This window comes from Taudactylus pleione, unplaced genomic scaffold (genome assembly GCF_031769625.1).
Source record: "Taudactylus pleione unplaced genomic scaffold, aTauple2 ptg000571l, whole genome shotgun sequence".
Taxonomy (NCBI): Eukaryota; Metazoa; Chordata; class Amphibia; order Anura; family Myobatrachidae; genus Taudactylus; species Taudactylus pleione.
The window spans coordinates 411,867-428,295 of record NW_028284973.1 but is presented as its reverse complement, the minus strand read 5'-3'; positions in this window follow the sequence as shown (position 1 = coordinate 428,295).

Genomic DNA, 16,429 nt, shown 5'->3' with positions numbered 1-16,429 from the left:
ACATGAATAATGTAAATAAATACTTAATGTTCATTATACTATCAAAAGAATCCCCCTCCCAACCACAGGTAAGGGTACCACGGCTTTTCTGCGCCCTAAACCTTCCACGACCCTAGAGCCTCTTGACAGTACCAATACGGTACAGGGAGGGGGCGGTTCTCGAACCCGTGAACGCGGCCATCTCAGGCGGGGACTTACGCCCCGCGCCACCGTGACAGCCAATAAGAATAGGTAGCTCTGTGCAACTTGTCTCTTAGTTCAGGGTGACGTCTTTGCTTATGAGTAGCAGCGCCACCTGGTGGCCGCTGCTGGAAGTGCAGGAATATAATGATCGTTTTTTCTTCACATTGCCCGAGTCCTCACAGCCTACACTATGAGTACATTCTTTCATATGTACACTACACTGTATATCCCCACACTATAGGCACATTCTATACACCTATATATCCCCACACTATGGGTACATTTTATACACCTGTATATCCCCACACTATGGGCACATTCTATGTACACTGTATATCCCCACACTAAGGGCACATACTATACACCTGTATATCCCCACAATATGAGCACAATATTTGTACACTGTATACTCCCACACTATAGGCACATTCTATACACCTGTATAACCCCATGGGCACATTCTATGTACACTGTATATCCCCACACTACAGGAAAATCATATACACCTGTATAACCCCACACTATGGGCACATTCTATGTACACTGTATATCCCCACACTATGAGCACATTCTATCATATGTAATCTACACTGTATATCCCCACACTATAAGCACATCCTATACACCTGTATATCCCCACACTATGGGCACCTCCTATACACACTGTATATCCCCACACTATGGGCAAATTATATACACCTGTATATCCCCACACTATGAGCACATTCTATGCACGCTGTATAACCCCACACTATGGGTACATCTTATACATCTGTATAACCCCACACCATTGGCACATTCTATACACCTGTATATCCCCACACTATGGGCACATTCTATACACACTGCATATCCCCACACTATGGGGCAGTAAAATAAAGTCATAAATAATATAAAATAATAACACATTAAAAAAAAACAAAAAAAACCCTTTACTAATGTCCTACTGAGCACAGGGGGTAAAACAATAAAATAACTTCACATTGCCCCGAGTCATCACAGCCTTACACTATGAGCACATTCTATCATATGTACACACACTACACTGTATATCCCCACACTATAGGCACATTCTATATTCTGTATATCCCCATACTATGGGTACATTCTATGTACGCTGTATATCCCCACACTATGGGCACATTCTAGGTACACTGAATATCCCCACACTGTGGGCACATCCTATACACACTGTATATCCCCACACTATGGGCATATTCTATACACCTGTATATCCCCACACTATGAGCACAATATATGTAAACTGTATATCCCCACACTATGGGCAAATTCTATACACCTGTATATCCCCACACTATGAGCACAATATATGTACACTGTATATCCCCACACTATGAGCACAATATATGTACACCTGTATATCCCCACACTATGGGCACATTCTATGCATGCTGTATAACCCCACACTATGGGTACATCTTATACATCTGTATAACCCCACACCATTGGCACATTCTATACACCTGTATAACCCCATGGACACATTCTATGTACACTGTATATACCCACACTACGGGAACATCCTGTACACCTGTATAACCCCACACTATGTGTACATTCGATGTACACTGTATATCCCCACACTATGGGCACATGCTATACACCTGTATATCCCCACACTATGGGCACATCCTATACACACTGTATATCCCCACAGTATAAGCACATCCTATACACACTGTGGGCCTGATTCAGAGCCGGACGCTCTGACCAGAGCGCTCGCTCTGAATCAGGGCCCTTCTACCTCATCTTGGAGCGGCCTCATGGACGCTCACATAGCTGTGGATTACCACCCACAGCTATAGCGAGCGTCCATGATGATGGTCGCGATGGTCAAGACCATCGCAACCATCGGGCTTGCGACGAGACCCTGCGGTAGGGTCTCGCTGCCGCAAGCCCTGGAGTGATTTTGGCTCTATCAGAGCCAAAATCACTCCCACTGACATCACTACTGATGTCAGTGGGGCCGGACTCAGACGGTAGGCGTTCCCATGGGAACGCCTCCATCTGGCAGCCACGCACACCAAAGGGGGCGTGCTGTCAGTCACCATCGACAGCACTCCCCCTTTGGTGCGAGACCCGGAGCAACGGATTCCCCGTCGCTATGCGGTTGTCGCGCAAGCGCACAACGGAGCTCCCTCCGTCGTGCGCATGCGCATTAGGGCACCATCGACCCGCTTGCGAGCGTCCTGCGCTCGCGAGCGGGTCTGAATTAGGCCCTGTATACCCCCACACTATGGGCACATTCTATACACCTATATATCCCACGCTATGGGCACATCTTATACACCTGTATATCCCCACACCACACTATAGGTACATCCTATACACACTGTATATCCCCACACTAAGGGCACATTCTATACACACTGTATATCCCCACACTATGGGGCAGTAAAATAGAGTCATAAATAATATAAAATAATAACACATTAAAAAAAAAAACCGAAAAAACCCTTTCCTAATGTCCTACTGAGCACAGGGGGTAAAACAATAAAATAACTAAAATGAACATGAATAATGTAAATAAATACTTAATGTTCATTATACTATCAAAAGAATCCCCCTCCCAACCACAGGTAAGGGTACCACGGCTTTTCTGCGCCCTAAACCTTCCACGACCCTAGAGCCTCTTGACAGTACCAATACGGTACAGGGAGGGGGCGGTTCTCGAACCCGTGAACGCGGCCATCTCAGGCGGGGACTTACGCCCCGCGCCACCGTGACAGCCAATAAGAATAGGTAGCTCTGTGCAACTTGTCTCTTAGTTCAGGGTGACGTCTTTGCTTACGAGTAGCAGCGCCACCTGGTGGCCGCTGCTGGAAGTGCCGGAATATAATGATCGTTTTTTCTTCACATTGCCCGAGTCCTCACAGCCTACACTATGAGTACATTCTTTCATATGTACACTACACTGTATATCCCCACACTATAGGCATATTCTATACACCTATATATCCCCACACTATGGGTACATTTTATACACCTGTATATCCCCACACTATGGGCACATTCTATGTACACTGTATATCCCCACACTAAGGGCACATACTATACACCTGTATATCCCCACAATATGAGCACAATATTTGTACACTGTATACTCCCACACTATAGGCACATTCTATACACCTGTATAACCCCATGGGCACATTCTATGTACACTGTATATCCCCACACTACAGGAAAATCATATACACCTGTATAACCCCACACTATGGGCACATTCTATGTACACTGTATATCCCCACACTATGAGCACATTCTATCATATGTAATCTACACTGTATATCCCCACACTATAAGCACATCCTATACACCTGTATATCCCCACACTATGGGCACCTCCTATACACACTGTATATCCCCACACTATGGGCAAATTATATACACCTGTATATCCCCACACTATGAGCACATTCTATGCACGCTGTATAACCCCACACTATGGGTACATCTTATACATCTGTATAACCCCACACCATTGGCACATTCTATACACCTGTATATCCCCACACTATGGGCACATTCTATACACACTGCATATCCCCACACTATGGGGCAGTAAAATAAAGTCATAAATAATATAAAATAATAACACATTAAAAAAAAACAAAAAAAACCCTTTACTAATGTCCTACTGAGCACAGGGGGTAAAACAATAAAATAACTTCACATTGCCCCGAGTCATCACAGCCTTACACTATGAGCACATTCTATCATATGTACACACACTACACTGTATATCCCCACACTATAGGCACATTCTATATTCTGTATATCCCCATACTATGGGTACATTCTATGTACGCTGTATATCCCCACACTATGGGCACATTCTAGGTACACTGAATATCCCCACACTGTGGGCACATCCTATACACACTGTATATCCCCACACTATGGGCATATTCTATACACCTGTATATCCCCACACTATGAGCACAATATATGTAAACTGTATATCCCCACACTATGGGCAAATTCTATACACCTGTATATCCCCACACTATGAGCACAATATATGTACACTGTATATCCCCACACTATGAGCACAATATATGTACACCTGTATATCCCCACACTATGGGCACATTCTATGCACGCTGTATAACCCCACACTATGGGTACATCTTATACATCTGTATAACCCCACACCATTGGCACATTCTATACACCTGTATAACCCCATGGACACATTCTATGTACACTGTATATACCCACACTACGGGAACATCCTGTACACCTGTATAACCCCACACTATGTGTACATTCGATGTACACTGTATATCCCCACACTATGGGCACATGCTATACACCTGTATATCCCCACACTATGGGCACATCCTATACACACTGTATATCCCCACAGTATAAGCACATCCTATACACACTGTGGGCCTGATTCAGAGCCGGACGCTCTGACCAGAGCGCTCGCTCTGAATCAGGGCCCTTCTACCTCATCTTGGAGCGGCCTCATGGACGCTCACATAGCTGTGGATTACCACCCACAGCTATAGCGAGCGTCCATGATGATGGTCGCGATGGTCAAGACCATCGCAACCATCGGGCTTGCGACGAGACCCTGCGGTAGGGTCTCGCTGCCGCAAGCCCTGGAGTGATTTTGGCTCTATCAGAGCCAAAATCACTCCCACTGACATCACTACTGATGTCAGTGGGGCCGGACTCAGACGGTAGGCGTTCCCATGGGAACGCCTCCGTCTGGCAGCCACGCCCACCAAAGGGGGCGTGCTGTCAGTCACCATCGACAGCACTCCCCCTTTGGTGCGAGACCCGGAGCAACGGATTCCCCGTCGCTATGCGGTTCTCGCGCAAGCGCACAACGGAGCTCCCTCCGTCGTGCGCATGCGCATTAGGGCACCATCGACCCGCTTGCGAGCGTCCTGCGCTCGCGAGCGGGTCTGAATTAGGCCCTGTATACCCCCACACTATGGGCACATTCTATACACCTATATATCCCACGCTATGGGCACATCTTATACACCTGTATATCCCCACACCACACTATAGGTACATCCTATACACACTGTATATCCCCACACTAAGGGCACATTCTATACACACTGTATATCCCCACACTATGGGGCAGTAAAATAGAGTCATAAATAATATAAAATAATAACACATTAAAAAAAAAACCCCGAAAAAACCCTTTCCTAATGTCCTACTGAGCACAGGGGGTAAAACAATAAAATAACTAAAATGAACATGAATAATGTAAATAAATACTTAATGTTCATTATACTATCAAAAGAATCCCCCTCCCAACCACGGCTTTTCTGCGCCCTAAACCTTCCACGACCCTAGAGCCTCTTGACAGTACCAATACGGTACAGGGAGGGGGCGGTTCTCGAACGCGTGAACGCGGCCATCTCAGGCGGGGACTTACGCCCCGCGCCACCGTGACAGCCAATAAGAATAGGTAGCTCTGTGCAACTTGTCTCTTAGTTCAGGGTGACGTCTTTGCTTATGAGTAGCAGCGCCACCTGGTGGCCGCTGCTGGAAGTGCAGGAATATAATGATCGTTTTTTCTTCACATTGCCCGAGTCCTCACAGCCTACACTATGAGTACATTCTTTCATATGTACACTACACTGTATATCCCCACACTATAGGCACATTCTATACACCTATATATCCCCACACTATGGGTACATTTTATACACCTGTATATCCCCACACTATGGGCACATTCTATGTACACTGTATATCCCCACACTAAGGGCACATACTATACACCTGTATATCCCCACAATATGAGCACAATATTTGTACACTGTATACTCCCACACTATAGGCACATTCTATACACCTGTATAACCCCATGGGCACATTCTATGTACACTGTATATCCCCACACTACAGGAAAATCATATACACCTGTATAACCCCACACTATGGGCACATTCTATGTACACTGTATATCCCCACACTATGAGCACATTCTATCATATGTAATCTACACTGTATATCCCCACACTATAAGCACATCCTATACACCTGTATATCCCCACACTATGGGCACCTCCTATACACACTGTATATCCCCACACTATGGGCAAATTATATACACCTGTATATCCCCACACTATGAGCACATTCTATGCACGCTGTATAACCCCACACTATGGGTACATCTTATACATCTGTATAACCCCACACCATTGGCACATTCTATACACCTGTATATCCCCACACTATGGGCACATTCTATACACACTGCATATCCCCACACTATGGGGCAGTAAAATAAAGTCATAAATAATATAAAATAATAACACATTAAAAAAAAACAAAAAAAACCCTTTACTAATGTCCTACTGAGCACAGGGGGTAAAACAATAAAATAACTTCACATTGCCCCGAGTCATCACAGCCTTACACTATGAGCACATTCTATCATATGTACACACACTACACTGTATATCCCCACACTATAGGCACATTCTATATTCTGTATATCCCCATACTATGGGTACATTCTATGTACGCTGTATATCCCCACACTATGGGCACATTCTAGGTACACTGAATATCCCCACACTGTGGGCACATCCTATACACACTGTATATCCCCACACTATGGGCATATTCTATACACCTGTATATCCCCACACTATGAGCACAATATATGTAAACTGTATATCCCCACACTATGGGCAAATTCTATACACCTGTATATCCCCACACTATGAGCACAATATATGTACACTGTATATCCCCACACTATGAGCACAATATATGTACACCTGTATATCCCCACACTATGGGCACATTCTATGCACGCTGTATAACCCCACACTATGGGTACATCTTATACATCTGTATAACCCCACACCATTGGCACATTCTATACACCTGTATAACCCCATGGACACATTCTATGTACACTGTATATACCCACACTACGGGAACATCCTGTACACCTGTATAACCCCACACTATGTGTACATTCGATGTACACTGTATATCCCCACACTATGGGCACATGCTATACACCTGTATATCCCCACACTATGGGCACATCCTATACACACTGTATATCCCCACAGTATAAGCACATCCTATACACACTGTGGGCCTGATTCAGAGCCGGACGCTCTGACCAGAGCGCTCGCTCTGAATCAGGGCCCTTCTACCTCATCTTGGAGCGGCCTCATGGACGCTCACATAGCTGTGGATTACCACCCACAGCTATAGCGAGCGTCCATGATGATGGTCGCGATGGTCAAGACCATCGCAACCATCGGGCTTGCGACGAGACCCTGCGGTAGGGTCTCGCTGCCGCAAGCCCTGGAGTGATTTTGGCTCTATCAGAGCCAAAATCACTCCCACTGACATCACTACTGATGTCAGTGGGGCCGGACTCAGACGGTAGGCGTTCCCATGGGAACGCCTCCATCTGGCAGCCACGCCCACCAAAGGGGGCGTGCTGTCAGTCACCATCGACAGCACTCCCCCTTTGGTGCGAGACCCGGAGCAACGGATTCCCCGTCGCTATGCGGTTCTCGCGCAAGCGCACAACGGAGCTCCCTCCGTCGTGCGCATGCGCATTAGGGCACCATCGACCCGCTTGCGAGCGTCCTGCGCTCGCGAGCGGGTCTGAATTAGGCCCTGTATACCCCCACACTATGGGCACATTCTATACACCTATATATCCCACGCTATGGGCACATCTTATACACCTGTATATCAACACACCACACTATAGGTACATCCTATACACACTGTATATCCCCACACTAAGGGCACATTCTATACACACTGTATATCCCCACACTATGGGGCAGTAAAATAGAGTCATAAATAATATAAAATAATAACACATTAAAAAAAAAAACCCGAAAAAACCCTTTCCTAATGTCCTACTGAGCACAGGGGGTAAAACAATAAAATAACTAAAATGAACATGAATAATGTAAATAAATACTTAATGTTCATTATACTATCAAAAGAATCCCCCTCCCAACCACGGCTTTTCTGCGCCCTAAACCTTCCACGACCCTAGAGCCTCTTGACAGTACCAATACGGTACAGGGAGGGGGCGGTTCTCGAACGCGTGAACGCGGCCATCTCAGGCGGGGACTTACGCCCCGTGCCACCGTGACAGCCAATAAGAATAGGTAGCTCTGTGCAACTTGTCTCTTAGTTCAGGGTGACGTCTTTGCTTATGAGTAGCAGCGCCACCTGGTGGCCGCTGCTGGAAGTGCAGGAATATAATGATCGTTTTTTCTTCACATTGCCCGAGTCCTCACAGCCTACACTATGAGTACATTCTTTCATATGTACACTACACTGTATATCCCCACACTATAGGCACATTCTATACACCTATATATCCCCACACTATGGGTACATTTTATACACCTGTATATCCCCACACTATGGGCACATTCTATGTACACTGTATATCCCCACACTAAGGGCACATACTATACACCTGTATATCCCCACAATATGAGCACAATATTTGTACACTGTATACTCCCACACTATAGGCACATTCTATACACCTGTATAACCCCATGGGCACATTCTATGTACACTGTATATCCCCACACTACAGGAAAATCATATACACCTGTATAACCCCACACTATGGGCACATTCTATGTACACTGTATATCCCCACACTATGAGCACATTCTATCATATGTAATCTACACTGTATATCCCCACACTATAAGCACATCCTATACACCTGTATATCCCCACACTATGGGCACCTCCTATACACACTGTATATCCCCACACTATGGGCAAATTATATACACCTGTATATCCCCACACTATGAGCACATTCTATGCACGCTGTATAACCCCACACTATGGGTACATCTTATACATCTGTATAACCCCACACCATTGGCACATTCTATACACCTGTATATCCCCACACTATGGGCACATTCTATACACACTGCATATCCCCACACTATGGGGCAGTAAAATAAAGTCATAAATAATATAAAATAATAACACATTAAAAAAAAACAAAAAAAACCCTTTACTAATGTCCTACTGAGCACAGGGGGTAAAACAATAAAATAACTTCACATTGCCCCGAGTCATCACAGCCTTACACTATGAGCACATTCTATCATATGTACACACACTACACTGTATATCCCCACACTATAGGCACATTCTATATTCTGTATATCCCCATACTATGGGTACATTCTATGTACGCTGTATATCCCCACACTATGGGCACATTCTAGGTACACTGAATATCCCCACACTGTGGGCACATCCTATACACACTGTATATCCCCACACTATGGGCATATTCTATACACCTGTATATCCCCACACTATGAGCACAATATATGTAAACTGTATATCCCCACACTATGGGCAAATTCTATACACCTGTATATCCCCACACTATGAGCACAATATATGTACACTGTATATCCCCACACTATGAGCACAATATATGTACACCTGTATATCCCCACACTATGGGCACATTCTATGCACGCTGTATAACCCCACACTATGGGTACATCTTATACATCTGTTTAACCCCACACCATTGGCACATTCTATACACCTGTATAACCCCATGGACACATTCTATGTACACTGTATATACCCACACTACGGGAACATCCTGTACACCTGTATAACCCCACACTATGTGTACATTCGATGTACACTGTATATCCCCACACTATGGGCACATGCTATACACCTGTATATCCCCACACTATGGGCACATCCTATACACACTGTATATCCCCACAGTATAAGCACATCCTATACACACTGTGGGCCTGATTCAGAGCCGGACGCTCTGACCAGAGCGCTCGCTCTGAATCAGGGCCCTTCTACCTCATCTTGGAGCGGCCTCATGGACGCTCACATAGCTGTGGATTACCACCCACAGCTATAGCGAGCGTCCATGATGATGGTCGCGATGGTCAAGACCATCGCAACCATCGGGCTTGCGACGAGACCCTGCGGTAGGGTCTCGCTGCCGCAAGCCCTGGAGTGATTTTGGCTCTATCAGAGCCCAAATCACTCCCACTGACATCACTACTGATGTCAGTGGGGCCGGACTCAGACGGTAGGCGTTCCCATGGGAACGCCTCCGTCTGGCAGCCACGCCCACCAAAGGGGGCGTGCTGTCAGTCACCATCGACAGCACTCCCCCTTTGGTGCGAGACCCGGAGCAACGGATTCCCCGTCGCTATGCGGTTCTCGCGCAAGCGCACAACGGAGCTCCCTCCGTCGTGCGCATGCGCATTAGGGCACCATCGACCCGCTTGCGAGCGTCCTGCGCTCGCGAGCGGGTCTGAATTAGGCCCTGTATACCCCCACACTATGGGCACATTCTATACACCTATATATCCCACGCTATGGGCACATCTTATACACCTGTATATCCCCACACCACACTATAGGTACATCCTATACACACTGTATATCCCCACACTAAGGGCACATTCTATACACACTGTATATCCCCACACTATGGGGCAGTAAAATAGAGTCATAAATAATATAAAATAATAACACATTAAAAAAAACCCGAAAAAACCCTTTCCTAATGTCCTACTGAGCACAGGGGGTAAAACAATAAAATAACTAAAATGAACATGAATAATGTAAATAAATACTTAATGTTCATTATACTATCAAAAGAATCCCCCTCACAACCACAGGGAAGGGTACCACGGCTTTTCTGCGCCCTAAACCTTCCACGACCCTAGAGCCTCTTGACAGTACCAATACGGTGGTGTGTACAGGGAGGGGGCGGGTCTCGAACCCGTGAACGCGGCCATCTCAGGCGGGGACTTACGCCCCGCGCTACCGTGACAGCCAATAAGAATAGGTAGCTCTGTGCAACTTGTCTCTTAGTTCAGGGTGACGTCTTTGCTTACGAGTAGCAGCGCCACCTGGTGGCCGCTGCTGGAAGTGCAGGAATATAATGATCGTTTTTTCTTCACATTGCCCGAGTCCTCACAGCCTACACTATGAGTACATTCTTTCATATGTACACTACACTGTATATCCCCACACTATAGGCACATTCTATACACCTATATATCCCCACACTATGGGTACATTTTATACACCTGTATATCCCCACACTATGGGCACATTCTATGTACACTGTATATCCCCACACTAAGGGCACATACTATACACCTGTATATCCCCACAATATGAGCACAATATTTGTACACTGTATACTCCCACACTATAGGCACATTCTATACACCTGTATAACCCCATGGGCACATTCTATGTACACTGTATATCCCCACACTACAGGAAAATCATATACACCTGTATAACCCCACACTATGGGCACATTCTATGTACACTGTATATCCCCACACTATGAGCACATTCTATCATATGTAATCTACACTGTATATCCCCACACTATAAGCACATCCTATACACCTGTATATCCCCACACTATGGGCACCTCCTATACACACTGTATATCCCCACACTATGGGCAAATTATATACACCTGTATATCCCCACACTATGAGCACATTCTATGCACGCTGTATAACCCCACACTATGGGTACATCTTATACATCTGTATAACCCCACACCATTGGCACATTCTATACACCTGTATATCCCCACACTATGGGCACATTCTATACACACTGCATATCCCCACACTATGGGGCAGTAAAATAAAGTCATAAATAATATAAAATAATAACACATTAAAAAAAAACAAAAAAAACCCTTTACTAATGTCCTACTGAGCACAGGGGGTAAAACAATAAAATAACTTCACATTGCCCCGAGTCATCACAGCCTTACACTATGAGCACATTCTATCATATGTACACACACTACACTGTATATCCCCACACTATAGGCACATTCTATATTCTGTATATCCCCATACTATGGGTACATTCTATGTACGCTGTATATCCCCACACTATGGGCACATTCTAGGTACACTGAATATCCCCACACTGTGGGCACATCCTATACACACTGTATATCCCCACACTATGGGCATATTCTATACACCTGTATATCCCCACACTATGAGCACAATATATGTAAACTGTATATCCCCACACTATGGGCAAATTCTATACACCTGTATATCCCCACACTATGAGCACAATATATGTACACTGTATATCCCCACACTATGAGCACAATATATGTACACCTGTATATCCCCACACTATGGGCACATTCTATGCACGCTGTATAACCCCACACTATGGGTACATCTTATACATCTGTATAACCCCACACCATTGGCACATTCTATACACCTGTATAACCCCATGGACACATTCTATGTACACTGTATATACCCACACTACGGGAACATCCTGTACACCTGTATAACCCCACACTATGTGTACATTCGATGTACACTGTATATCCCCACACTATGGGCACATGCTATACACCTGTATATCCCCACACTATGGGCACATCCTATACACACTGTATATCCCCACAGTATAAGCACATCCTATACACACTGTGGGCCTGATTCAGAGCCGGACGCTCTGACCAGAGCGCTCGCTCTGAATCAGGGCCCTTCTACCTCATCTTGGAGCGGCCTCATGGACGCTCACATAGCTGTGGATTACCACCCACAGCTATAGCGAGCGTCCATGATGATGGTCGCGATGGTCAAGACCATCGCAACCATCGGGCTTGCGACGAGACCCTGCGGTAGGGTCTCGCTGCCGCAAGCCCTGGAGTGATTTTGGCTCTATCAGAGCCAAAATCACTCCCACTGACATCACTACTGATGTCAGTGGGGCCGGACTCAGACGGTAGGCGTTCCCATGGGAACGCCTCCATCTGGCAGCCACGCCCACCAAAGGGGGCGTGCTGTCAGTCACCATCGACAGCACTCCCCCTTTGGTGCGAGACCCGGAGCAACGGATTCCCCGTCGCTATGCGGTTCTCGCGCAAGCGCACAACGGAGCTCCCTCCGTCGTGCGCATGCGCATTAGGGCACCATCGACCCGCTTGCGAGCGTCCTGCGCTCGCGAGCGGGTCTGAATTAGGCCCTGTATACCCCCACACTATGGGCACATTCTATACACCTATATATCCCACGCTATGGGCACATCTTATACACCTGTATATCCCCACACCACACTATAGGTACATCCTATACACACTGTATATCCCCACACTAAGGGCACATTCTATACACACTGTATATCCCCACACTATGGGGCAGTAAAATAGAGTCATAAATAATATAAAATAATAACACATTAAAAAAAAAAACCCGAAAAAACCCTTTCCTAATGTCCTACTGAGCACAGGGGGTAAAACAATAAAATAACTAAAATGAACATGAATAATGTAAATAAATACTTAATGTTCATTATACTATCAAAAGAATCCCCCTCCCAACCACGGCTTTTCTGCGCCCTAAACCTTCCACGACCCTAGAGCCTCTTGACAGTACCAATACGGTACAGGGAGGGGGCGGTTCTCGAACGCGTGAACGTGGCCATCTCAGGCGGGGACTTACGCCCCGCGCCACCGTGACAGCCAATAAGAATAGGTAGCTCTGTGCAACTTGTCTCTTAGTTCAGGGTGACGTCTTTGCTTATGAGTAGCAGCGCCACCTGGTGGCCGCTGCTGGAAGTGCAGGAATATAATGATCGTTTTTTCTTCACATTGCCCGAGTCCTCACAGCCTACACTATGAGTACATTCTTTCATATGTACACTACACTGTATATCCCCACACTATAGGCACATTCTATACACCTATATATCCCCACACTATGGGTACATTTTATACACCTGTATATCCCCACACTATGGGCACATTCTATGTACACTGTATATCCCCACACTAAGGGCACATACTATACACCTGTATATCCCCACAATATGAGCACAATATTTGTACACTGTATACTCCCACACTATAGGCACATTCTATACACCTGTATAACCCCATGGGCACATTCTATGTACACTGTATATCCCCACACTACAGGAAAATCATATACACCTGTATAACCCCACACTATGGGCACATTCTATGTACACTGTATATCCCCACACTATGAGCACATTCTATCATATGTAATCTACACTGTATATCCCCACACTATAAGCACATCCTATACACCTGTATATCCCCACACTATGGGCACCTCCTATACACACTGTATATCCCCACACTATGGGCAAATTATATACACCTGTATATCCCCACACTATGAGCACATTCTATGCACGCTGTATAACCCCACACTATGGGTACATCTTATACATCTGTATAACCCCACACCATTGGCACATTCTATACACCTGTATATCCCCACACTATGGGCACATTCTATACACACTGCTTATCCCCACACTATGGGGCAGTAAAATAAAGTCATAAATAATATAAAATAATAACACATTAAAAAAAAACAAAAAAAACCCTTTACTAATGTCCTACTGAGCACAGGGGGTAAAACACTAAAATAACTTCACATTGCCCCGAGTCATCACAGCCTTACACTATGAGCACATTCTATCATATGTACACACACTACACTGTATATCCCCACACTATAGGCACATTCTATATTCTGTATATCCCCATACTATGGGTACATTCTATGTACGCTGTATATCCCCACACTATGGGCACATTCTAGGTACACTGAATATCCCCACACTGTGGGCACATCCTATACACACTGTATATCCCCACACTATGGGCATATTCTATACACCTGTATATCCCCACACTATGAGCACAATATATGTAAACTGTATATCCCCACACTATGGGCAAATTCTATACACCTGTATATCCCCACACTATGAGCACAATATATGTACACTGTATATCCCCACACTATGAGCACAATATATGTACACCTGTATATCCCCACACTATGGGCACATTCTATTCACGCTGTATAACCCCACACTATGGGTACATCTTATACATCTGTATAACCCCACACCATTGGCACATTCTATACACCTGTATAACCCCATGGACACATTCTATGTACACTGTATATACCCACACTACGGGAACATCCTGTACACCTGTATAACCCCACACTATGTGTACATTCGATGTACACTGTATATCCCCACACTATGGGCACATGCTATACACCTGTATATCCCCACACTATGGGCACATCCTATACACACTGTATATCCCCACAGTATAAGCACATCCTATACACACTGTGGGCCTGATTCAGAGCCGGACGCTCTGACCAGAGCGCTCGCTCTGAATCAGGGCCCTTCTACCTCATCTTGGAGCGGCCTCATGGACGCTCACATAGCTGTGGATTACCACCCACAGCTATAGCGAGCGTCCATGATGATGGTCGCGATGGTCAAGACCATCGCAACCATCGGGCTTGCGACGAGACCCTGCGGTAGGGTCTCGCTGCCGCAAGCCCTGGAGTGATTTTGGCTCTATCAGAGCCAAAATCACTCCCACTGACATCACTACTGATGTCAGTGGGGCCGGACTCAGACGGTAGGCGTTCCCATGGGAACGCCTCCATCTGGCAGCCACGCCCACCAAAGGGGGCGTGCTGTCAGTCACCATCGACAGCACTCCCCCTTTGGTGCGAGACCCGGAGCAACGGATTCCCCGTCGCTATGCGGTTCTCGCGCAAGCGCACAACGGAGCTCCCTCCGTCGTGCGCATGCGCATTAGGGCACCATCGACCCGCTTGCGAGCGTCCTGCGCTCGCGAGCGGGTCTGAATTAGGCCCTGTATACCCCCACACTATGGGCACATTCTATACACCTATATATCCCACGCTATGGGCACATCTTATACACCTGTATATCCCCACACCACACTATAGGTACATCCTATACACACTGTATATCCCCACACTAAGGGCACATTCTATACACACTGTATATCCCCACACTATGGGGCAGTAAAATAGAGTCATAAATAATATAAAATAATAACACATTAAAAAAAAAAACCCGAAAAAACCCTTTCCTAATGTCCTACTGAGCACAGGGGGTAAAACAATAAAATAACTAAAATGAACATGAATAATGTAAATAAATACTTAATGTTCATTATACTATCAAAAGAATCCCCCTCCCAACCACGGCTTTTCTGCGCCCTAAACCTTCCACGACCCTAGAGCCTCTTGACAGTACCAATACGGTACAGGGAGGGGGCGGTTCTCGAACGCGTGAACGCGGCCATCTCAGGCGG